Source organism: Stenella coeruleoalba (genome assembly GCF_951394435.1).
Source record: "Stenella coeruleoalba genome assembly, chromosome: 4".
Classification (NCBI taxonomy): domain Eukaryota; kingdom Metazoa; phylum Chordata; class Mammalia; order Artiodactyla; family Delphinidae; genus Stenella; species Stenella coeruleoalba.
In genome coordinates this window covers 34,323,143-34,349,625 of record NC_137149.1, presented here as the reverse complement: position 1 = coordinate 34,349,625, position 26,483 = coordinate 34,323,143, and positions in this window count along the sequence as shown.

The following is a 26,483-nucleotide window of genomic DNA, read 5'->3' as shown; positions in this document are numbered from 1 at the left end:
CCTTGAGTTAGGCAAAGATTTCTTAGGTATTACACCAAAAGCAAGATCCATAAAATAACAAATTGATAAATTGGACTTCATTGAAATTTAAAGCACTACTAAGAGAGTGAGAAAGTATTTGCAAAATATATGCAAAAATATATGGGTTTTTTTGTTGTTTTTATTTTTTCTTTGCTGTACGCGGTCCTCTCACTGTTGTGGCCTCTCCCGTTGCGGAGCACAGGCTCCGGACGCGCAGGCTCAGCGGCCGTGGCTCACGGGCCCAGCCGCTCCGCGGCATGTGGGATCTTCCCGGACCGGGGCACGAACCCGTGTCCCCTGCATTGGCAGGCGGACTCTCAACCACTGTGCCACCAGGGAAGCCCCAAAAATATATGTTTGATGAAGAAGTTGTTTAAAGAATACATAAAGATCTTTAAAAACTCAAGGAAAAAAATTTTAATGGCAAAAAATTTGGACACCTCCCCAGAGAAGTCATGCAGATTGCAATAAACAGATGAAAAGATATTCAACATCATTAATCAATAAAGGAATGCAAGTTAAAGCCACAATGAGATAACACTGCACATCCACTGAAATGAATAAAATTTTAAAACTTATCATATCAAATATCTATAACAATGTGGAAGAACTGGAACCCTCATGCACTGCTGATGGAAATGTAAAATGGTACAACCACTTTGGAAAACAATGTGGCAGTTTCTTAAATTAATATACACCTATCCTATGATTCAGCCATTCCACTTCTAGATTTTTACCTAAGAGAAATGAAAGCATCTGTCTACATAGAGACTTATATATGAATGTTCATACAGCTCTATTTGTAATAGCCAAAAAACTGGAAACAATCCAAACGTTATGAACACGTGAATGGATAAACAAGTGGTTCTTCAACCATTATGATAGAATACCACTCTGCAATACAAAAGAATGAGCTATTGACATATGGCAATGTAGATGAATCTCAAAGTAAGTGTAATGAGTGAAAGAAATTAACAAAAACAAAAAAGTGCATATTGTATGATTCTATTTATATGAAATTCTAGAATATTTAAAGTAATCTGTGGGTAACAAAAAGCAGATCAGTGGTTGCCCTGGCAAGAGGGAAAGGAATTACAAAGGAACACAAAGAAAGCTCTTGGAGGTTATGAGTACATTAATTATCTTAACTGTAGTGATAATTTTATGGATATAAACATATATACAAACTTATCAATTGTATGCTTTAAGTATGTGCAGTTTAATGTGTGTAACTTATACCTCAATAAAGCTGTATTTACAGGAAGGAAGGGAGGAAAGGAGGGAGGGAGGAAGGAAGGAAGGGAAGGAGGGAGGGAGGGAAGAAGGGAAGGAAGGAAGGGAGGGAGGAAGGGAGGGAGGAAGGGAGGGAGGAAGGGAGGGAGGAAGGGAGGGAGGGAAGAAGGGAAGGAAGGAAGGGAAGGAGGGAAGGGAGGAAGAAAGGAAGGGAGGGAGGGAGGGAGGGAAGAAGGGAAGGAAGGAAGGGAGGGAGGGAGGGAAGAAGGGAAGGAAGGAAGGAAGAGAAGGAGGAAGGAAGAGAGGGAGGAAGGGAGGAAGAAAGGGAAGGAGGGACGGAGGAAGGGAGGAAGAAAAACACCCTCCAGAGACAACGTTAGGATACCATACAGTTGGAAATAAACCAAGCTGTCTGCTCTTGGCACACACTGAACTTCCTTTCCCCCCTCGTAGTATCTGCAAATTTATGAACTATCAATAAAATATGTATATGTATAACTGATTCACTTTGTTATAAAGCAGAAACTAACACACCGTTGTAAAGCAATTATACTCCAATAAAGATGTTAAAAAAAAAAACTTCACCAATAAAGTATGCAATCTTCATGGATAATATACACACAAAAGGCATCCAAACAATTAGCCACTTTCTCCACTTGCCCAGGAGAATAATAATCAATGTCTGATGAGCAGCAAAGCGTAGGGATTTGATTTACAATGTTTCCTCCTCTGTGATGGTGGGTGGGTAAAGCATGCTTAAACATTGGGAAATACTTATTTACCAGGCTTCACTAACTGGCTGGATGCACGTCTTTTCTTTCTATCCCAGACTTTCACCAGTAGTGATCTGCTGTCTTACAGCCAGGATGGCTCTGTCCGCGGAGCAGATGGCACCATTCTTTCCTATTTCTAGTCAGATTTGATACTCACTGATAAACACTTCCTCCTTGCTGAGTATTCTTGTTCACATGTGTTCATTTGGCATTGTACCTGCTCATAAGATGTTCTAGCGACACGGGTGCCAAGTCATAATGGGTCTGCTCTGGGAGCCTAGGAGTCTTTGGGGTACTATTTAATTTTGTCCTCTGTACCTTCCTGATGATGATGATAAAGCTTTAGGCTTTGTGTTTTTTTTGTAATACATTGTTGATATTCTCAGATACTTTCAGCTTAAGGAATTTTTATAAAGATATCAGTCTGACATCCTCAGTGCGCAGTGAAGACTAGCTCTTTCCCGTTTCTGTTTCTTCCCTAAGGAAGATGCCAACGAATTTATTAAAAGGAAGTGCTGTTTGCCAATTGGAACTGCCTCATGTGCCCTGTGAAGCTGCCCAACACAGCTGGTGGCCAAAGAACTCAGTCTCCATCCTGGGGTTTGGCTCCTACCAGAGCTCACACAACCCAAGAGGCTGCAGAAAAAAGCCAACATGTCTATAGTGTGTGTAGCTATCTTCTTGGCACAAGTGCAGTTCAGTTTATACCAGCCAGTGCTGTCCATGTAGAGTATTTACCACATATACAAACAGGCAGCTCACGTGACGCGTGATAGACGTGGTAATAGTTGTACTGACAACTGACCCAGAGCTGAATTCTGCCAGTTATATTGTGATTAACTCACTGCACTGGCAGAGCAAAAGCAGCTCTGGCTGAACCCTTAGGTTCAGGTTGAGAACCAGCCTACCAAGAGCTCTACTACTACAGTCCAGTCAATGGGCAGTGAACCCAGAGGTTTTGAATACCTTTAAACCATTTGCAACATACATGAAATGGAAACACAGCATAGGAACGAGCCCTGACTCCTGAAATGTCATCCTCTGTGGAGTTGGGTTTGTTCTTTTGTGGTCTAAAGCCACTTGAGGTTTAAAATACATAACCAACCCAGCCTTCCAGCATCCTTTGGGTTTTCAGTGTAGAAACATAATCCAAGGAACACAAGGCTACAATGAGCAAACTCCCCATGATTCCTACCAGCCAAGGGATTTGGACAGAACTGACTTGTCCTCAGACATGCCGTGAGTATACTCCTACTCAGTAAATGGGCTTTGCCTTCCTGTATTTCTTCCCATTCCAGTGCTGACAGTATGAGTTTGTTAAAAATCTCTCTTCAGCCTGAGGGTGAAAGGACTCTTAGAAACTTCCCACATCAACTTAACGTGTCTCCAACTTAAACTTTAAACACAACTATACATCTTAATATTTTATAAAGCTGTCCAGTTCACATTTACTTAAATTACTGCTGACCTTGAAACTAAATTGAAATGTTGGATATTTGGTTACTCTTTGTCTCCTGTAATTTTTTAAATTAAATATTTGCCAAAGTAAAAGTTGTCAAGTATCCTAAAAAATATTTGCTGCATATGCTGAAAAAGCTCCAATTACTACGTGAACACTCTTGGAGGTGTTAAATTAAAATTTCACTTATTCTGTTTGTTAAGGATTTGGGGATTTTTTCATGTTGACAGGGAAAGGAAAGCAACGTTTGAAAGTAAAAACCAAGCAAAGCAACTAAGCCCATGCGCCACAACAATTGAGCCTGCTCTCTAGAGCCTGTGAGCCACAACTACTGAGCCCACGTGCCACAACTACTGAAACACGCATGCCTAGAGCCCATGATCTGCAATAAGAGAAGCCACTGCAATGAGAAGCCCACGCACCACAACAAAGAGTAGCCCCCACTCGCCGCAACTAGAGAAAACCGTGTGCAGCAAAGACCAAGCACAGCCAAAAATAAATAAAATAATTAAAAAAAAAACCACGGCAGCCAATAAATTAATTAATTATTTAAGTTTTTAAAAAACAAGCAAAATTGTATCCATTTCAGAGTATACTTCTCCAAGCAGCTCACATTGAGTAGCAAAGTCACACAGAGTCACTCTCCTTCTTATTCATGCATTTCCTGTTATATAAAAACATCTGTTTAGTTAGAAAGTATACATTGACACAGTCTGAGTCAATTGTGACTGTTCATGACAGGAAGTGGGGCTCATATGGGCTATCAGTTGAAGTGTGGGACATAGGCACTCCCGCTACTTGGTTATTAAATATTTTTAACATCACCCCAAATTATAAGCTGCAATTGGAAGTTAGTAGTAATTTTTTTTTAACATAGTGCTGTATTATAAATAGCCAATTTAGTGAATGCATTGGCTTGGCCTAGAAAGCATGCAGGGAGAAAGGGGTAGGAATCTTCCCTTGAAAATGGGGAACCAGAACTTGATGAGGACATAATTTGATTCTCTATTGTCTTAGTGCCTGTGGGCTGCTATAACAAAATACCATAGACTGGGTAACTTGTAAACAACAGAAATTTATTTCTCACAGTTCTGGAGGCTGAAACATCCAAGAACAAGGTACCAGCTGAGCTGATGTCTGGTAAGATGTCTGTCCTACTTCCTGGTTCATAAATGGCCATCTTTTCACTGTGCATGGTGGAAGGGACAAGGGAGCTCTGTGGAGTCTGTTTTATAAGAGCACGAATCATGACCACAAATCAAGAGCTACACCCTCATGACCTAAGCACCTCTCAAAGACCCTACCTTCTAATACCAACACATTGGGCATTAGGTTTTCAACATATGAACTTTGAGGGGACACAAACATTCAGACCATAGCACCTGTAGTAATACCTTTGCCCTCTGTTTCATAATTTTTTGTTTCTGTCATCTTCTGAGATCTGTATGCCCTCACTGTGTGTCTTCATCATAACATGAGAGACTCACAATCTAGGCTGGTAATAATAATAACCATAAACTGAACACCTATTATGGACCAAACACTGTATTATTATTTTCCCATAAGTCCATACAACCCATAATCCTCACAATAACCCTCCAAGATAAGTGTTATCATCCCCATTTCATGTGCAAGGAATCTAAGATTCAGAGAGGGCAAATTATTGACTGACAGACGTACAGTATTAGGTAGCAGAGCTTCAAATGCAGGACCGTCTCCTTCCAAAGTCATTGTTTATTCTACTATGTTTAATATCATTCCTTCTAGCAAACTTATAAAGTCTGTCAAGACTTCCCTGAGAGTCAATGTGTTTCCTCCATCCCTGCCACTTCTTGCTTTCATAAAACAAGCAGTCCTTCCCTATCATTGACTCTGAATCCTAGTTATTTTAATATGATTATGTTTGATAATAATAAGAACAACAACAACACCCATATATGACCAATCAAGATGTGTTTTTGTTTCTTACTAGAGAAATGGCTCTGGAATTGAGGACAACATAGACCGTAAGAGCCCACATACAGTTGGAAAAGGACATTTAGATGAAGATAAAGGGGATAATTTCGAAATTTATTAGTACTAAGAAGGAAACATTTCTTAGGTCATCCAAGAGTTAGTTTGCCTAAAGTGATAATACAGATTGCTTAGTAAATGAGACAAAAGAAACTGTGGTTTTGGAGCAGGAAGTGATGTACAGAGTTTTAGATACCTACAAATGTCAGTAAAGACTCTTGTAGCTGGGTTCTGCATCCATTCTCTCTACCTATTACTATAGCTAATATAGTAATATAATGGCTGCTATACTCAAAAGTGTTATTTTTTCAAATTGGAGTAATTTATTCTTCCCTTTTAAAGGAAAACAAAAATTGTGGAGCCTCTTTTTTCATACTATTTAAATACCAACTTCTTATGCTTGAAAAAAATAAATAACAAAATTAATCTATGCATGAGATACAGTCAAAACTATGAATATAATCAAATTAAGCTATCAAGTTAATTTAATATGATAGATGATGCCATTTTACTGAAACAAAAGTGTTGGTGTTATAAATGGTAGATGATATACCCTCAGGTCTGGTTCTGTATTTTAACTATTTATGTATGTTGAATTTAGTAATATTAATGCAGATAAATGCCTTTTTAACTGAAGCATGTAGCATATAATGAAATTAATCACTTCAAGATTTTTTTTGCTACTTCAGGATAATCAGATTTTACATTTAATCAAAGCCACAACAATCTATTTTCACATGCCAATGTAAATAACTCTATAAAAGTGACTGCAGAGATTGGTTCAAGATGGCAGAGTAGAAGGACATGCTCTCACTCCCTCTTGCGAGAGCACCAGAATCCCAACTAACTGCTGAACAATCATTGACAGGAAGACACTGGAACTCACCAAAAAAGATATCCTATGTCCAAAGACAAAGGAGAAGCCACAATGAGACAGTAGGAGGGGCACAATCACAATAAAATCAAATCCCATAACTGCTAGTTGGATGACACAAACTGGAGAACACTTATACCACAGAAGTCCACCCACTGGAGTGAAGGTTCTGAGTCCCACGTCAGGCTTCCCCACCTGGGAGTCCGGCAGCAGGAGGAGGAATTTCTACAGAGTCAGACTTTGAAGGCTAGCAGGATTTGATTGCAGGACTTCAACAGGACAGGGGGAAACAGAGACTCCACTCCTGGAGGGCACACACAAAGTAGTGTGCACATCAGGACCCAGGGGAAGGAGCAGTGACCCCAGGGGAGACTGAACCAGACCTATTTGTTAGTGTTGGAGGGTCTCCTGCAGAGGTGGGCAGTGTGTGTGGCTCACCGAGGGGACAAGGACACTGGCAACAGAAGTTCTTGGAAGTACTCCTTGGCGTGAGCCCTCCCAGAGTCCACTACTTGCCCCACCAAAGAGCCCAGGTAGGCTCCAGTGTTGGGTTGCCTCAGGCCAAATAACAAACAGGGAGGGAAGCCAGCCCCACCCATCAGCAGTCAAGCAGATTAAAGTTTTACTGAGCTCTGCCAACCAGAGCAACAGCCAGCTCTACCCACCACCAGTCCCTCCCATCAGGAAACTTGCACAAGCCTCTTAGGTAGCCTCATCCACCAGAGGGCAGACAGCAGAAGCAAGAAAAACTACAATCCTGCAGCCTGTGGAACAAAAACCACATTCACAGAAAGATAGACAAGATGAAAAGGCAGAGAGCTATGAACCAGATGAAGGAACAAGATAAAACCCCAGAAAAAAAACTAAATGAAGTGGAGATAAGTAACATTCCAGGAAAAGAATTCAGAATAATGATAGTGAAGATGATCCAGGACCTTGGAAAAAGAATGGAGGCAAAGATCAAGAAGATGCAAGAAATGTTTAACAAAGACATAGAAGAATTAAAGAACAAACAAACAGAGATGAACAATACAATAACTGAAATGAAAAATACATTAGAAGGAACCAATACCAGAATAACTGAGGCAGAAGAACGGATAAGTGACCTGGAAGATAGAATGGTGCAATTCACTGCTGCAGAGCAGAACAAAGAAAAAAGAATGAAGAGAAATGAAGACACCCTAAGAGACCTCTGGAACAACATTAAATGCAACAACATTCACATTATAGGGGTCCCAGAAGGAGAAGAGAGGGAGAAAGTATCCAAGAAAATACTTGAAGGGATTATACTTGAAATTTCCCTAGCATGGGAAAGGAAATAGCCACCCAAGTCCAGGAAGCACAGAGAGTCCCATACAAGATAAACCCAAGGAGAAACATGCCGAGACACATAGTAATCAAATTGGCAAAAATTAAAGACAAAGAAAATTATTGAAACCAACAAGGGAAAAAAGACAAATGACATACAAGGGAACTCCCACAAGGTTAACAGCTGATTTCTCAGCAGAAACTTCACAAGCCAGAAGGGAGTGACAGGACATAGTTAAACTGATGAAAGGGAAGAACCTATGACCAAGATTACTTAACCCAGAAACAATCTCACTAAGATTCGACAGAGAAAACAAAAGCTTTACAGACAAGCAAAAGCTAAGAGAATTCAGCACCAAAAACCAGTTCTACAACAAATGCTAAAGGAACTCTCAGTGGAAAAAAAAAGAGAAGAAAAGGACCTACAAAAGCAAACTCAAAACAATTAAGAAAATGGTCACAGGAACATACATATCAATAACTACCTTAAACATGAATGGATTAAATGTTCCAACCAAAAGACACAGACTCACAGAATGGATACAAAAACAATACCCATATATATGATGTCTGCAAGAGACCTACATTATACCTTAGGACACATACAGACTGAAAGTGAGGGGATGGAAAAAGATATTCCATGCAAATGGAAATCAAAAGAAAGCTGAAGTAGCAATACTCATATCAGATTCAATAGACTTTAAAATAAAGAATGTTACAGGAGACAAGGAAGGACACTACATAATGATCAAGGGATCAATCCAAGAAGAAGATATAACAATTATAAATATATATAATAGTGGAGGACATTAACATCTCACTTACACCAATGGACATATCATCTAAACATAAAACTAATAAGGAAACACAAGCTTATAATGACACAGTAGACGAGATAGACTTAATTGATATTTACAGGACATTCCATCCAAAAACAGCAGATTATGCTTTCTCCTGAAGTACACACGGAGCATTCTCCAGGACAGATCACATCCTGAGTCACAAATCAAACCTCAGTAAATTTAAGAATATTGAAATCATATCAAGCATCTTTTCTGACCACAATGCTATGAGATTAGAAATCACTTACAGGGAAAAAAAAAACATAAAAAACACAAACACATGGAAGCTAAACAATACGTTACTAAATAACCAAGAGATCACTGAAGAAATCAAAGAGGAAATCAAAGAATACCTAGAGACAAATAACAATGAAAACACGATGATCCAAAACCTATGGGATGCAGCAAAAGCAGTTCTTAGAGGGAAGTTTATACCAATACAAGCCTACCTCAAAAAACTACAAACATCTCAAATAAACAATCTAAACTTGCACCTGAAGGAACTAGAGAAAGAAGAACAAACAAAACCCAAAGTTAGCAGAAGGAAAGAAATCATAAAGATCAGAGCAGAAATAAATGAAACAGAAACAAAGAAAGCAATAGCAAAGATCAATAAAACTAAAAGCTGGTTCTTTGAGAAGATAAACAAAATTGATAAACCATTAGTCAGACTCATCAAGAAAAAGAGGAAGAGGACTCAAATCAATAAAATTAGAAATGAAAAAGGAGATGTTACAACAGACACTGCAGAAGTACAAAGCATCCTAAGAGACTACTACAAGTAACTCTATGCCAATAAAATGGACAACCTGGAAGAAATGGACAAATTCTTAGAAAGGTATAACCTTCCAAGACTGAACCAGGAAGAAATAGGAAATATAAACAGACAAATCACAAGTAATAAAATTGAAATTGTGATTAAAAATCTTCCAACAAACAGAAGTCCAGACCCAGATGGCTTCACAGGCGAATTCTATCAAACATTTAGAGAAGAGCTAACACTCATCCTTCTGAAACTCTTCCCAAAAATTGCAGAGGAAGGAACACTCCCAAACTCATTCTATGAGGGCACCATCACCCTGATACCAAAACCAGAAATAGATACTACAAAAAAAGAAAATTACAGACCAATATCATTGATGAATATAGATGCAAAAATCCTCAACAAAATACCAGCAAACAGAGTCCAACAACACAATAAAAGGATCCTACACCATGATCAAGTGGGATTTATCCCAGTGATGCAAGGATTCTTCAATATATGCAAATCAATCAATGTGATAGAGCATATTAATAAACTGAAGAAGAAAAACCATATGATCATCTCAATAGATGCAGGAAAAGCTTTTGACAGAATTCAAAACCGATTCATCATAAAAACTCTCCAGAAAGTGGGCATAGAGGGAACCTACCTCAGCATAATTAAGGCCATATACAACAAACCCACAGCAAACATTATTCTCAATGGTGAAAAACTGAAATCATTTCCTCTAAGATCAGGAACAAGACAAGAATGTCCACTCTCACCACTATTATTCAACATTGTTTTGGAAGTCCTAGACATGGCAATCAGAGAAGAAAAAGAAATAAAATGAATACAAATTGGAAAAGAGGAAGTAAAACTGTCACTGTTTGCAGATGACATGATACTATACATAGAGAATCCTAAAGATGCCACCAGAAAACTACTAGAGCTAATCAATGAATTTGGTAAAGTTGCAGAATATAAAATTAATGCACAGAAATCTCTTGCATTCCTATACACTAATGATGAAAAATCTGAAAGAGAAATTAAGGAAACACTCCCATTTACCACTGCAACAAAAAGAATAAAAGACCTAGGAATAAACCTACCTAGGGAGACAAAAGACCTGTATGCAGGAAACTATAAGACAGTGATGAAAGAAATTAAATATGATAAAAACAGATGGAGAGATATACCATGTTCTTGGATTGGAAGAATCAATATTGTGAAAATGACTAAACTACCCACAGCAATCTACAAATTCAATGCAATCCCTATCAAATTACCAATGGCATTTTTTACAGAACTAGAACAAAAAATTTCACAATTTATATGGAGACACAAAGACCTCGAATAACCAAAGCAGACTTGAGGGAAAAAATGGAGCTGGAGGAATCAGACTTTCTGACTTCAGATTATACTACAAAGCTACAGTAATCAAGACAATATGGTACTGGCACAAAAACAGAAACATAGATCAATGGAACAAGATAGAAAGCCCAACGATAAACCCACACATCTATGGTCACCTAATCTATGACAAAGGAGGCAGGGATATACAATGGAGAAAAGACAGTCTCTTCATAAGTGGTGCTGGGAAAACTGGACAGCTACATGTAAAAGAATGAAATTAGAACACTCCCTAACACCATACACAAAAATAAACTCAAAATGGATTAGAGACCTAAATGTAAGACTGGTCACTATAAAACTCTTAGAGGAAAACATAGGGAGCACCCTCTTTGACATAAATCATAGCAAGATCTTTTTGATCCACCTCCCAGAGTAATGGAAATAAAAACAAAAATAAACAAATGGGACCTAATGAAACTTAAAAGCTTTTGCAAAGCAAAGGAAACTACAAATAAGACCACAAGACAACCCACAGAATGGGAGAAACTATTTGCAGATGAATCAACAGACAAAGGATTAATCTCCAAAATATATAAATAGCTCATGCAGCTCAATATTAAAAAAACAAACCACCCAATCCAAAAATGGGCAGAAGACCTAAATAGGCATTTCTCCAAAGAACACATACAGATGGCTAAGAAACACATGAAAAGCTGCTCAACATCACTAATTATTAGAGAAATACAAATCAAAACTGCAATGAGGTATCACCTCACACCAGTTAGAATGGGCATCATCAGAAAATGTACAAACAATAAATGCTGGAGAGGGTGTGGAGAAAAGGCAACCCTCTTGCACTGTTGGTGGGAATGTAAATTGATACAGCCACTGTGGAGAACAGCATGGAGGTTCCTTAAAAAACTAAAAATAGAATTAACATATGACCAAGCAATCCCACTACTGAGCATATACCCAGAGAAAACCATAATTCAAAAAGACACATACACCCCAATATTCATTGCAGCACTGTTTACAATAGCGAGGTCATGGAAGCAACCTGAATACCCATCGACAGATGAATGGATAAAGAAGATGTGGTACATATATACAATGGAATATTACTCAGCCATAACAAGGAACAAAACTGGGTCATTTGTAGAGATGTGGATGAATGTAGAGACTGTCACACAGAGTGAAGTAAGTCAGAAACAGAAAAACAAATATCATATATTAATGCATATATGTGGAACCTAGAAAAATGGTACAGATGAACTGGTTTGCAGGGCAGAAACTGAGACACAGATGTAGAGAACAAACTTATGGACACCAAGGGGGGAAAGTGGTGTTGGAGGGGGTGGTGTGATGAATTGGGAGGTTGGGATTGACATACACACACTAATATGTATAAAATGGATAACTAATAAGAACCTGCTGTGTAAAAAAAAATAAAATAAAATTCAAAAAACAAATGACTGCAGAGCTTCCTCAACTTACAATGTAAGTTTAAAATATCATAAATCAAAAATGCATTAAGTACACCTGACTTACAGAACATCATAGCTTAACCTAACCTACCTTAAACGTGCCAAGCTCCCTTGGCAAAGAGTCCCTTCTTCAGACCTAGGCATCTATTTAACACCCTGCATGGCCATGCAATCTTAGAGACTTAAAAGAATGAACGTTTTTCTTGGCACTTCCGTTTCAAGGCATCTCATGGCACCAGGTAGAGCAAGTGCTGCTCTACCAAGTACAGTGATGGAAGTGTATTGTTTTACACTGTTGACGGTAAATACACAACAAGTTTTAGCAATTATTATAGAAAAAGGACATTATTATTGTAGTTAAGAACATCATTACTAGATCCACATCACTTGGTTTTGAATCCTACTTCCAAACTGACTGGCTGTGTGATGGCCATCAGGTGAACCAACCTGTGCCTCAGTTTCCTCATCTGTAAAATGTACTACAAGATTGTTAGACAATAAATGGGTTAATACGTAGCACTTGAAATAATTCTTAACACATAGCAAAACTATAGTGTTTGCTATCATTGTTATTAGTAGTTGTCTTACTAGTATCAATATTATTATTATAGTCATTCTATAGAGGCAGAAGGAAACAAAATTCCATAAATGGGAATAATCTAATGTGAGGGTCATAAACAATGTAAGTAATTTAGATAATCATAGAAAATGGAAATGTACTTAAGAATCACGTAGACCTGAAATCAAATAAGATCTCAGATCCATCAGTTATTTTGGATAGAGATTTGTCCTTAGCTGGCCCCTGAGAAAAGGAAATCGTTGTTTTGTGGGGTTTTTTTTTTTTTAATTCAAAACTGGTACAGCTTAGCAAAATAATTGATTTTTTTTTAAGTCAAACTGCCAAGCTCACATTAGAAATAATGACACTGGCTGCAAGAGGAAAAGAAGGAATAAACCTTCATTTTGGGTGGGGGAGGGGAGAAGCACCCACACATTTGGGAAAGACAGAAACTATTAACGCAAGCAACTCTGGTAAGAAAGATAAACAGAGGGATTGAACTACGCATCAGAGACAGGCCTGACCTTAGCTGGCCTTAGATTGGATTTTCCTGAGCATTTTCCTACTTCTGATTGACCTGTTATCCTCCTGCAGTTGGATTTCCCATACCTCCGGATTCACTTGAAATCTTTTTTTTTCAATTTGATATGTACCATGGTCCTATGTACCATGTTTATAATAGTCCATAAAAAAATAACAAATTAAACAAATGAGTTTAGAGTACATCCCCCTTCTCTGCCTGACAGACACTAAAGGATGGCTCCAGCCTTCACTGTATAAAACAAAGTACAATATTCATGCAAAAATAATTTCTAAAAGAAAACATATATTTCTGAGTGGTATTATAAAACATGTCTTCTTTCCTCTATTTTCACAGATAAACTCAGGCATAAGACCTCCAGAGAGGGGACCTCAGAGTTCACCTCCTCCCCTTTCCCAAAGAAAAAAAGCGAAATAAAGAGTATCTTTGGAACTAAAAGCAAGAAATTATAGAGAAAATAAAAGCAGTTATGCATGAGCAACCTTAGCATAGTTTGATTCACTTGATAAAATTTTAAGATTGGCATATATAGATGACTGACACCTGTCAAAGTTGCTTTAACACTCCCTCTTTATGTAGTTAAACTGCTATTTCCCACTAAGTTCATAAGGAAGCTGCAACTCCTTTTCCTCCTCAAAGCCAGCACATCAATCATGCAAGCAGGTGGATGTGACTCTTTGTGCAACGTAATTGATACGGGAAAACAAAGGAGTCTGCTTTTCCTGTAAAGTGTATGTATTACTAAAAGAAGTCATGAGCTATCAGGCAGGATAACACCAGATGGTAAAGCTTGGAAAGAGAAAGAAAGGTAGGACAAGGCAACATAAATGCTGTGGGTCCCAGACCCTTGCGCTGTCTAAGCCTGCACAAGAGACTTTGCGCCCTCCCTCCCTGAGAAACCCTGACAGCCTCTGGACCCTGGCACATGCGTGGACACCAGAGACCACGTTTGGTGTGACTAATGCAATTATCCAAACTGTTCATCTCACGGCCCCTTTCTTGTTTCTGTCTGACTATTTCGTAGCACAATACCACCCCCACTAGAGGGCAGGAAAGGGCACAAAGGACCAATAGAACTCTATTAACTGAGTTTATAACGTTCTGATAGTGAAGAATTAAATTCTTTGGTCCCCAGGGTCAGTGGTCCTAATTAACAAACATTTTGGAGAATGGGCCCCACTTGAGTTTCAGAGTCATTTAAAAGAATTCAAAATGCCAATTTTGTGACTAGGTCAAGCTTTTCCCAGCAGTTCTTTTATTTGGTAAAATCATTCTTTCTCCAGGACTTGTAATACCTTTGAGCAGGCTCTCCTATGCAGGTACACAAGACCATTCATACTGTGTGACAAAATGCTGATTGGATTTACTATAACTCCCACATACTCAAAGAAAAGGCAGACAGTAAAGAAATTGGGATCTGCAATTTTATAATACTTTTTCATAAATAAGTCCTAAGATTTAAGAGTGCATAAGGTTATGCTGCAAAAAATATGCTCACCTAAGCTCAGCATAGTACGGAGCCTACTAGAATCCAGGTATGACAGGAATAAAACCAAAAAAGCTAAAGTTGCATATTTTAGAATTGACTTGAAGTTAATCTAAGTATGAAATATTTGTGCAGCTTTGCTAGGTTGAAAACAAACGGTGTCCTTAATTCAAGGGTTGCATTTTTTTTTTTTAACCTACAGTATGAGCTCTTAGATAATATAGATTCGCTGCCCTTTCTTTATAATATGCAACTTCTATTTCTATTCTGGGGATTTCTTATGAGTTAACAGCCATACTGTCACATATGGTTGCCTTTCCACCTAGTACTGCTGAGGGTTAAGTTCCTATTGATTTCTGTGACTGGGGCTTGGGGTTTTGTGTTGTCTCGCTCTCTCTCTCTTTTCTTTTTTTTTAAGGTCAAATGTATTTCATCTGAGAGGTCCAAGTGTGGCAGTAGTGCAGCTGTGGTCTGGGCATTCCCAGCAGGGGGAAGGTAACAACACACACTGTCTACAGAGCCGCGCATGAAGAACAACTACAATTAGCTTTTGCTGCTTTTCTGCAGAATCTGCATTTGCATTTTAAATTACATTTTGGCGTACTCATTTTCATCTTTCTTTTGGCTTTTAAATCTGGAACAGGGTCTCCTGACAAAAACACTGCCTGAGATTGGCATTTATTAGGGGGGAAAAACACATCCACATGATTTTTTTTTTTTTCTAAAATATTCCTTTGAGATTAGTTATTTCAGAAAGTCATGCTGACAGGCAGATGGAGAGAAAGATGCAAGATGGTTTCAGAGATTCTAGGAATCTCAAAGCCTGGATTTCCATTTCAACATTTCAATTCCTTGCTAGTCAGTGAGTTTCTCTACCTTGCTATATTAAAATGTGTACTAGAGTAGCACATATTAAACTTGCTCTCCTGATACATGCTGACAATTACATAACTTATCACGCCAATAAGTTTATTGAAATCAAATCACACTTGTCTCTTAAATCCCTATAGAGATGCTCTTTCCACAAATTTGTGAAGCTATGTTCTCTCCCCTTGGTTAGTGTAAATACTATCGATTAGCAACAACCTTCTCCCTAAGTAATCACTGGGTGTTAAATGTAAAATAAAACAAATTCCCATGAATTGGATTGTGAGCTTATTCTCACTTTCTTGAAGGGGGTCAGCGCCTCCGCGTTAAATGATTAACACATCTGACATTCTCATAGACTATTTGGTCAATGACTTTATGGACAGTTAAGCCAAAAAGAATACTTTATTTTTCATTTTATTACTGAAGGTTAGATGCTGAAAAACAAGATTGAGCCAGGTGCCAAGGTGCGGATAGAAAAATAATACAAGTGAACTGTCAGTTTCCTAAAGAAGATATTAACATGGAAATGTGCAGCTATGATTGACTCAAGTGGACTTAAAGGTACTGATATTGGGGGATGTTTCTAATTCTCTACAATTCTAGTAAATTCTAATTTTCTATATCTTATCGCTTTATGTCCTAGTACATCCTAGTCTATTTTTGTAGCACTCAGTGGTTTCTTGCAATAGTTTCTTGTGGTGCAATAATAATGAAACCCTTTAGGTTTGAAGCACTTTTACATGCATTCATGAAGAAAAAAAGTTTTTTAAATAGATGGTAAAAGGCACTAGGGACACATTTGTGAAAAACACAGATAAAACCCCTGGTCTCAAAAGTTTACATTCTAGTTCGCAAAAGAATCAGTAAGTAGGAAATAAATAAGTGAACGAAATCATTTCAGATAGTTATAAGTGTTATGACAAATAAAGAACAGTGATAAAACAGAATGACGTAGGGGAGGTAAGGCGGATGTAAACTGAGTGATCTGGAGGACCTAACAGAAACAGTGCCACTTGAGCTCCATGACAAGAAGGAGATAAAGATGAAAAGATCTAGGGTCAGAGTTCGAGCAGAGGATACAGCAAGTGCCCAGGTGCTGGCACAGGAACAAGCTTGACATTCAGAGAAGCTAACGTGGCTGCTAGACAGTTAAGCAAGAGGAAAAATGGAAAGGGATGAACTCAGAGACAGAGGCTGGAGCCACATTTTTAGGTCATTAGAAGTTACTGGGCTACCTATTTCTGTGAAATCACCCCGAAAACATAGCGGGTTAAAACAAAGGTTATGTTTGGCTCACCATTTGGAGGCTAGGAATATGGGAAGTTTCTTCCAGGCAGTTTCTCTCTGATCCATGTGGGACTAGGTGGGGCAGCTGACACTGTAGAACCCACTTCCAAGGGATTTCTTCATTCAATGTCTGGTGCCTCAGGGCTCCCTGGCCTCTCTCTACATGGCAACTCACATTCGAGGCCTCTCCAAATGGCTTGTTATTCTCCCAAGTGGCATTATGGCTGTCTCATGGTGGGTAAACTTCTTACATGAAGACTGGCTTCTCCCAGAGCAAGCCCTGACGCAAGCTTCAAGACTCCTGATGACCTCTCTTGAAGTCACAGAACATTACTTCTACCAATTTATGTGAATCAGACAAAGCTCTGAGACTAGCCCAGATACAAAGGGAGGAGAATCAGACACCTCTCTAAGGCGGGAGTGGCAAAGAATCTGTACCATCTTGAATCTGCCGCAGAGGCCATGATAAGTATTCTGCATTTTACTCTGAATGTAATGGGAAGCCTTTGGAGGCTTTAAATATGGAAATGGCAGGATTTTATTTTTGTTTTTAAAAGATCATTTTGGCTACTAGATAGAGAATACATTGAACGAGGACAAGAGAGAAAGCAGGGAGGCCAGTTAGAAGCTATTACAGTTGTCTGGATGGCCTACAACAGGATGGCAGACCACCATCTGTGAAGGGCCTGCAGTGGGATAGGTCTGGGGGAGAAGAAAAAAGACAGGAATACTGAAGATTTTATTGAGAAACTGACTTGATGGTGGTCCTATCTACTAAGACAGGAGGAAAGGGGTAAAACTACTTACGTGTCTCATATAATTGCCCCCAATAGCTCTTTGAGGTAGCTACAGTAGTAGGCCTTACTATCTGCAATCTTTTGTCAGATGAGAACAATGGGATTCATAGAGGAAAGAAAGGAAGGAGAGGGAGGAGGAGGGAAGAAAGGAGGGAGAGGATGAAAGGAAACAAAGGAAGAGAGAGACTTTCCTAAAACAATTAACTAGATAATGAGAGAATGTGTCTACAATTAGTTCTGATATCTAGTAAACACATCTTCCCGTTACACAGCATTGTTAACTGTCAATCATTAGTATAACAAGTTGAGTTTTAAATTATTTATTCGCATTTTTTTAACATCTTTGTTGGAGTATAATTGCTTTACAATGGTGTGTTAGTTTCTGCTTTATAACAAAGTGAATCAGCTATACATATATATATATCCCCCATCTCCTCCCTCTTGCGTCTCCCTCCCTCCCACCTTCCCTATCCCACCCCTCTAGGTGGTCACAAAGCACCGAGCTGATCTCCCTGTGCCGTGCAGCAGCTTCCTACTAGCTATTTATTTTACATTTGGTAGTGTATATATGTCCATGCCACTCTCTCACTTCGTCCCAGCTTACCCTTCCCCCTCCCCCATGTCCTCAAGTACATTCTCTATGTTTGTGTCTTTATTTCTGCCCTGCCCCTAAGTTCCTCAGAGCTTTTTTTTTTTTAAGATTCCATTTATACGTGTTAGCATACAGTATGTTTTTCTCTTTCTGACTTACTTCACTCTGTAAGACAGTCTCTAAGTCCATCCACCTCACTACAAATAACTCAATTTTGTTTCTTTTTATGGCTGAGTAATATTCCACTGTATACATGTGCTACATCTTCTTTATCCATTCATCTGTCAATGGACACTTAGGTTGCTTCCATGCCCTGGCTATTGTAAATAGAGCTGCAATGAACATTGTGGTACATGACTTTTTTTTTTTTTTTTTTGCGGTACGCAGGCCTCTCACTGCTGTGGCCTCTCCCGTTGAGGAGCACAGGCTCCAGATGCGCAGGCTCAGTGGCCATGGCTCATGGGCCCAGCCGCTCCGCGGCATGTGGGGTCTTCCCAGACCGGGATACGAACCCGTGTCCCCTGCATCAGCAGGTGGACTCTAAACCACTGTGCCACCAGGGAAGCCCACATGACTCTTTCTGAATTATGGTTTCTCAGGGGATGACACAAACAAATGGAGAGATATACCATGTTCTTGGATTGGGAGAATCAACATTGTGAAAATGACTATACTATCCAAGGCAATCTACAGATTCAGTGCAATCCCTATCAAAACTACCAATGGCATTTTTCACAGAACTAGAACAAAAAATTTCACCATTTGTATGGAAACACAAAAGACCCCAAAGAGCCAAAGTAATCTTGAGAAAGAAAAACAGAGCTGGAGGAATCAGACTCCCTGACTTCAAACTATACTACAAAGCTACAGTAATCAAGACAGTATGATACTGGCACAAAAACAGAAATATAGATCAATGGAACAGAATAGAAAGCCCAGAGATAAAACCATGCACATATGGTCACCTTATTTTTGATAAAGGAGACAAGATTATACAATGGAGAAAAGACAGCCTCTTCAATAAATGGTGCTGGGAAAACTGGGCAGCTACATGTAAAAGAATGAAATTAGAACACTCCCTAACACCATACACAAAAATAAACTCAAAATGGATTAAAGACCTACATGTAAGGCCAGACACTATAAAACTCTTAGAGGAAAACATACACAGAACACTCTATAACATAAATCACAGCAAGATCCTTTTTGACCCATCTCCTAGAGAAATGGAAATAAAAACAAAAATAAACAAATGGGACCTAATGAAACTTCAAAGCTTTTGCACGGCAAAGGAAACCATAAACAAGATGAAAAGACAACCCTCAGAATGGGAGAAAATATTTGCAAACGGAGCAACTGACAAAGATTTAATCTCCAAAATATATAAGCAGCTCATGCAGCTCAGTATCAAAAAAACAAACAACCCAATCCAAAAATGGGCAGAAGACCTAAACAGACATTTCTCCAAAGAAGACATACAGATGGCCAACAAACACATGAAAGGCTGCTCACCATCACTAATCATCAGAGAAATGCAAACCAAAACTACAATGAGGTATCACCTCACACCAGTCAGAATGGCCATCATCAAAAAATCTACGAACAATAAATGCTGGAGAGGGTATGGAGAAAAGGGAACCCTCTTGCACTGTTGGTGGTAATGTAAATTGGTGTAGCCACTATGGAGAACAGTATGGAGGTTCCTTAAAAAACTAAAAATAGAACTACCATACAACCCAGCAATCCCACTACTAGGCATACCCTGAGAAAACCAAACCTAATCAAAAAATGTTTCTCTCTAGATAAAAGAGAAACAGTGAGGATAAACACAAGCAAGTTTTTTTCTTAGTAATTACAGAATTTATACAGTGAAACTATATTCAATATCATATGATAAACCATAATGGAAAAGAATATTTTAAAAAAGAATGTACATATGTATAACTTAATCACTTTGCTGTACAGCAGTAATTAAGACAGCATTGTAAATCAGCTATACTTCAGTAAAAAAATAAACAGTGGGATGACAGTCTTTTTGAGGGTCCCTACATTTAGGTTGAATTGATTCTGAATTTATATCTGTTAAATATCACCTACTACATACACATTTTTGTAAATTGAGTTGAGAATCAAAGTGAATAGACAAAAAGTATGATCTAATAGAAAGGTCCTGGAGATTCTACTCTTTATTTCTGCCTTCGAGACTAAACAACTATATGAAAACTTCTTAAATTATGTGCTTCAATTTCCTCTTTACCAAAGCATTATTCCTTTTAATAGCAATGTCATGGACATGCAATGAGCAAAATGTTGGGAAGAAAAGGTTTTAGGTACTTAAAAATTATTATTATTGTGAGTTCTTCCCAAAACAACATTAATTTCTAATTTTAATACTCTATTACTAAATTTTAAAATAGCTCATATATTATGACTCTTTATAAGTAGAGTCCTTTTACTGCTACTTCTCTAAACCACATTAATCAGCGTGCAGTACTTAGAATTTTGCTGAATCAGTCATCAGGTATGAAAACCCACAACATGGTTAAGAAAACAAGCACTCTGTGAGAATCTTAGTCACTGAGACTGTCTGGGACATTTGTTACAACAGCGTAACTATTATTCAAATTTTGATAACCACTGATAATTATTTTTATCTCCCATACGCCCTTGCTTTATACTGGATTGTGTGTCATAGTGAGCACCTGCCATTTGGTGAGAGCCTGGGGCACTGTGCTCACACACACACAAAGCCCAAGATGTGTTTCTTTCACTCTTTGCAATGTTCCTTTACCCACATGTGAATACTGATTGGGCTTGTTTCTGTTCTGGGGGAGTATGAGAGTAGAGGAGTGCCATCTGAATAATCACTTGGTGATGTGGTCTGAATTTTATATTCCTCAGCAGAAACTAGTCAGAAACATCAAAACTGCCTGTTTTTTGTTTTGTTTTGTTTTGTTTTTTTTTAACCAATAGTCTCCAGTTGGATCTCAAAATCGTGCTGTATATAGATGAGGATGGAAGTATCTCTAAATACAGAAAATCCAGACCATTACTCTCCTACTTGTTTTGGGAAACTGATCTAACTGATTTGGAAATGCGTAGGTAACGGCAGGTTTACAGAACTCTGCCAAATGTCTAAATACACTTTCTGATTATTCAAAGATTTAATGAATGTTTCTGAGAAACTGCAGCCAAAAGACCTTTGGATTTCAGTGCAGGCAAAATCAGTTAGATATTCCACTAGTGTCATCCTCCTTAAAATTCAAATTAAATAACCAATGTTCCAAGGCATAAAATTCCAAATGCATTTTCTTTCCCCTCAAAAAACATCTTTCTTCTTCAGATGTCACTAATTCTGTTAAAGACATTCTCATTTCCCTCTGTGTTTGAAACCTCAGTCCCTCCACTTGCACTGTCAGTCCGTCCTCATATGGACAACTGCATTGGTCTCCCAGCCTTCCTGGGCCTATGTTGCTCCTTTCGCACCCACTAAGTCATCTTACAAGGTCTCTTTGCATATTACAATTCCGAAACAAAATTTGGTTGTTACATTTTGTTAAATATCTTTTTAGTGTTTACCTATTGACTTCCAAGTAAATACAGTTCAGAGTCAGTCTGGGTCTCCAGGTCAGGGCAATCTCTCAGGTATGTGGGGTGCTGGACAAATTTTTTTTCTTTTTTTTTTTTTTTTTTGTAGCGCCCCTGTCTTTATAAACAATTTGATTAAAAATGTACTAGGAATCCATAGGTTCCTGTGAGGTATAGTGATTCATGGACGAAAATTTAAAATCATAGGTAGAGAAGATGGGCTTATGTATTTGTTTATTATCCACTCGGGGCAGGTAAATATTCTTCATAGAGTCCAGGCTCCACATCTTCTTGTTCAGACTCTGGTAACCATCTTACCGTTATCTTTTGGTGGTGACAACTCCTCATTCATGCTAACAGGATTAATTCTCCGCTTCTTATTTTTACTCATGACATTCCAGAAATTGTTTCCAGTTCCAGACCTAATTTGAGTTTAAGAATAATTATGTTTTTCATATTTTTCCCACTGAGAGAAAAAAGCAGATAAGACTCACAATGCCAAGGCTCTCGGGGATCTGTTTGTATTGATACAACATAGATCATCTCGTCTCTGCAGTTTCCTAAAATCATTTATACAATGCCAGTTACATCAGTAACAATGCTTCCTCAGCCACTGAGCTGCCCATGAAGACTTGTTTCCAATGACTGTCTCAAAGGTGGTCGCTGGGCTTCATGTTGATGGCTACAGTGCAAGTCTTACCCAGAGTTTGCAGGAAAATATGAATGACAATTCATTTCCTGGTCACATGAAATTTACTGTTTGGAATTTTATCACGTCAATGTAGAATGACAAATCTTTCATCCATTTATTAGATTCTTAAGGTTATATCAGTTCATTCCTAGAGTGTGCTCTTTTCAGTGCTGACCACACCTCTGCCTCATGTATGCCACTACCATGAAGAAAAACAGGAGAGGGGCTTGTGGGCAAAGTGAAAAAGCTGTCCCTTTCGTGTAAGGAATGTCCATCCCTGGCCTAGCGTGGCTTGTGACCAGCTTCAGAGAGCGTGATATCACCTCAGCAACTGGAGGCAAGTGAGGATGTGATTCAGAAAGGCTTAACAGCCTTTACTGACATACACATTCTGATAAACATAATGTTAGATCTCCTTCCTGCAATTAGGATGAACTAATCCCCAAAGAGAATACCTTGCAGACTACCTGTGAATTATTTAAGTAAACAAAATATAAAGGATAAGGTGGAATTTGATCTTTCATTCTTAATTTCATAATTCATCAAAAAACTATCCAGTCTGCTGTTATTTTTCTGAAGAGATGCATCTACTAATACGGTAGTGATGAATTATAGTCAAACTCTTTTTATTCATCTATCTGGAGTACGTACAATCTGACTTCTTTAGTCTTTTTTTTCCCATGACTACGCAGACTTCCACTTAAATGAAAACCAAACAGTGATCTGGTTTCACCTTCCAGATTGACTCATTAATGATTGGGAAGGCAGCTGCTGATGTTCTGGGTCAAGCTGACCTGTTTAACTATCTGGAAATCTATTACGATAAACTTATCTTCCAGGATTGCGTGTGGTATGGCTATGGAAGGTGTCTGGAAAGACATCAGATGGAGCCTGCATTTCAAGGAAGCTGGTTGTTTTCCCTCGGTCCTTAACACCCATCCTGAACTATGTGAGGAGGAATACTATATATTTAAACGCATCTGCTGTACAACTGCTGAGTTCAGAGCACTCTCGCGAGGGGTGGGTAATCACACAGATGGTGTGCTTCATGACCAGAACCACTTGCTGTTAGCTGCCACATTCACAGTGAACATGTAAATACTTGGCAAAGTTCTGGGAGTTTTCGGAGGTGTTATATTCATTTCGAGAGTTATAGCTTTGGTGGTGACAGCATCTCCTTTTGGGCTAGCACAATTAATTCTTCCCTTGTTTTTACTCGACGTTCCAAAACTTGCCATAATTTCCTGATCTAACTTGACTTGAAAAAGAGTTGTTTTCTTATTTTCCTTACTTTTCCCCTTATTTAAAGAGGATTAGTATACCAACAAGAATATGATGCAAGGGGACCGGGTGATCAGGAGAATACTGGCCTTGTGTGTCACAGTGCATTTTTCAGGCCTATATTTGTGTTCCTTCCCACATTTCAATAAATACCACTAGCAGCCAATAGTGTTGTTTCTTTTCTCTTACTCCATACTTACTATAAAGAGCATCAAGTTTTTCAATGCCTATTTTCTATGAACATTCACTTGTCCATCCACCTAGTTATTAAACACATTATTGATTGAGGGCTGGCTGAGTGTAAAATATGATTGTTCTCTAGGTTCCTCTTCAAGGTCTGGGCCTCCTTTTCAAAGTAAGAAAGTTGAGGAGACACAGATGAGAAGGTCTAGAAAAGAAAAGGGGTGAGACATACCCGAGGAGTGGAGAGAAGAGTAAAAGGACAACAGTCAGCACATTGGTGTCTGGGAGACTTGACTGTCAGTCAGGAGAAGGTGTGACAAGATATAGGTCACGTTCAGGACATTCTTTACAGGAAGCATGCAGCTGAGCATGCAATTTATGTGGCCATGGCCCTTACTGCAGATCTAAATGTAGCCGTTTAAAGGAGTAACACGGGACTGGACACTTGGGGAGAGTTACAATGACAGAGTAGCTCCCCTAGAGGGGTCCACAGCCCAAACAAGAATATATACCAATACACATATTGGTATGTGTATTGGTACATAACCGAAGAGTGGCAGAAACAATAGTGTAATGGAAATGTGAAAGAGTAAGGTTAATAGTTCAATAAGTGGGTCACGTCAGTTTTCGTGGAGGTAATAGCATTTGCATTAGGTCTTACAGAATGAGTACAGGTGTGACAGCCAAAAGGAAAGAGGGCAAGAGAGAAGAGCACAGAGTTTCAAATATCAATTCCTCCTAATTCTGTAGCATATAGAATAGTGGCTGCTACTTAACAACCATGCAACATTTATTAAATGAATGAGCAACCATAGAAGACGTTTGGATGAAAGTCAATAACATAAGACTCAGACTTCAAGGACTTACTTCATACTTGCAACATCATACTAAACACTCCATTAAAATGGAAGATATCTAGGCTTCCCTGGTGGCGCAGTGGTTGAGAGTCCGCCTGCTGATGCGCGGGGCGCGGGTTCGTGCCCCGGTCCGGGAGGATCCCACATGCCGTGGAGCGGCTGGGCCCGTGAGCCATGGCCGCTGAGCCTGCGCGTCCGGAGCCTGTGCTCCGCGACGGGGGAGGCCGCAGCGGTGAGAGGCCCGTGTACCGCCAAAAAAAAAAAAAAAAAAAAAAAAGGAAGATATCTAGAAAGACAGTTTACAAAGCAAACAGATGAAATTTAAAAGCCAATAATATGGGAAAGAAAAGTGAGCTTAGAAAGGCAAAGGGAAAACAAGGAGAGAAACAGAGAAAGCCTGAAAAGAAGCTTGCATTAAAAATAAAATTAATTTGGTTTTTGTCAATGCCATTTAAATTTTTTTTCTGTTCACATATTTTCTATAGAAAAATTAGAAGAATAAAGCAAAACAAAACACACTCCTAATTCTGACACCTAGAGAGAATCAGTTACCCAAGCACAAGCACTGTGATCCCACTGTCGCACATATCTTAAGACACTTATGCTTTTAAATAAAAATGGGTGAATAGCTTTTGTAATATATTATTTTCCTAATTAGTATATTGTGGAGAAGGAGATCACCAAGAAAATCAAACATATTGACAAGTATTAGAAGTAATTCTTATCTGATTTAATACAATTTTCTGAAATATCTAAGGAAATGGGAAACTTCTAGAAGTAACTAATTTCTAGTTACATCTAGAAAATTCTAAGAGGCACATTTGTTATTCCACTAAAGGTGACTTAAAGCAATAAAAACATCTAGTTAACATTTAACGAGGAGGCTGGAGACAGCCCAGCACCTGTGCAGTAGCTCAGTGGCGTCATCAGAGGCTCTGGCTCCTTTTCTCTGCCTCCATATTCCATCCTCAACATGTCGGCCTGCTCCTTCAAAGCCCCCAGACGGCTGTCACAACTCATCTTAGCGTTCCCATTGTGGCAGGAAAACATAAGGGGTGCACGGCACTAGCTTTGTCTGTCCCTTTGATGAGAAAAGCAAAAGGTTTTCCAAAAGTTCCTCTCCACTTCACCCAGCAGGCATCCCCTATTTCTAGTTGATCAGAACTGGACTGTATGGCTGGGAAATTAAAGGCTATTATTAAGGTTGACTTTAATCAGTGATGATTTATTGCTTAGAGCGGAACCTACGGTGATGCCAAACAAATTTGGGGTTCTGTTAGCAAAGAAGGAAGGGACAAGGGAAATCAGTCAACCAACTTACCAGCTATCCATAGTAATAAGAACCCTTGACTGGTTCATAAAACCCACCTAACCACGTTACAGGCGTCCATCAAATACTTCCCATCCTATAAGAAGGTTCATGCTCCACCTCTCACCCAGTCACTGGAAAGCACACTGGTCTCTCTGCTCCCTGGTAATTTACTTCGTTTGTGCCCCTCACAGGCAGGAACGGGCAGTATGCCACACCCCTGCTTCCAGCCACACTATCACTAGTTACTGTTCTATACCATTCTCTTGGGGCTTCTTTTATCCTCTAGAGCAGGCAGCCCATGAGCCACATATAGACCTCTGTGGATTTTTGTCAA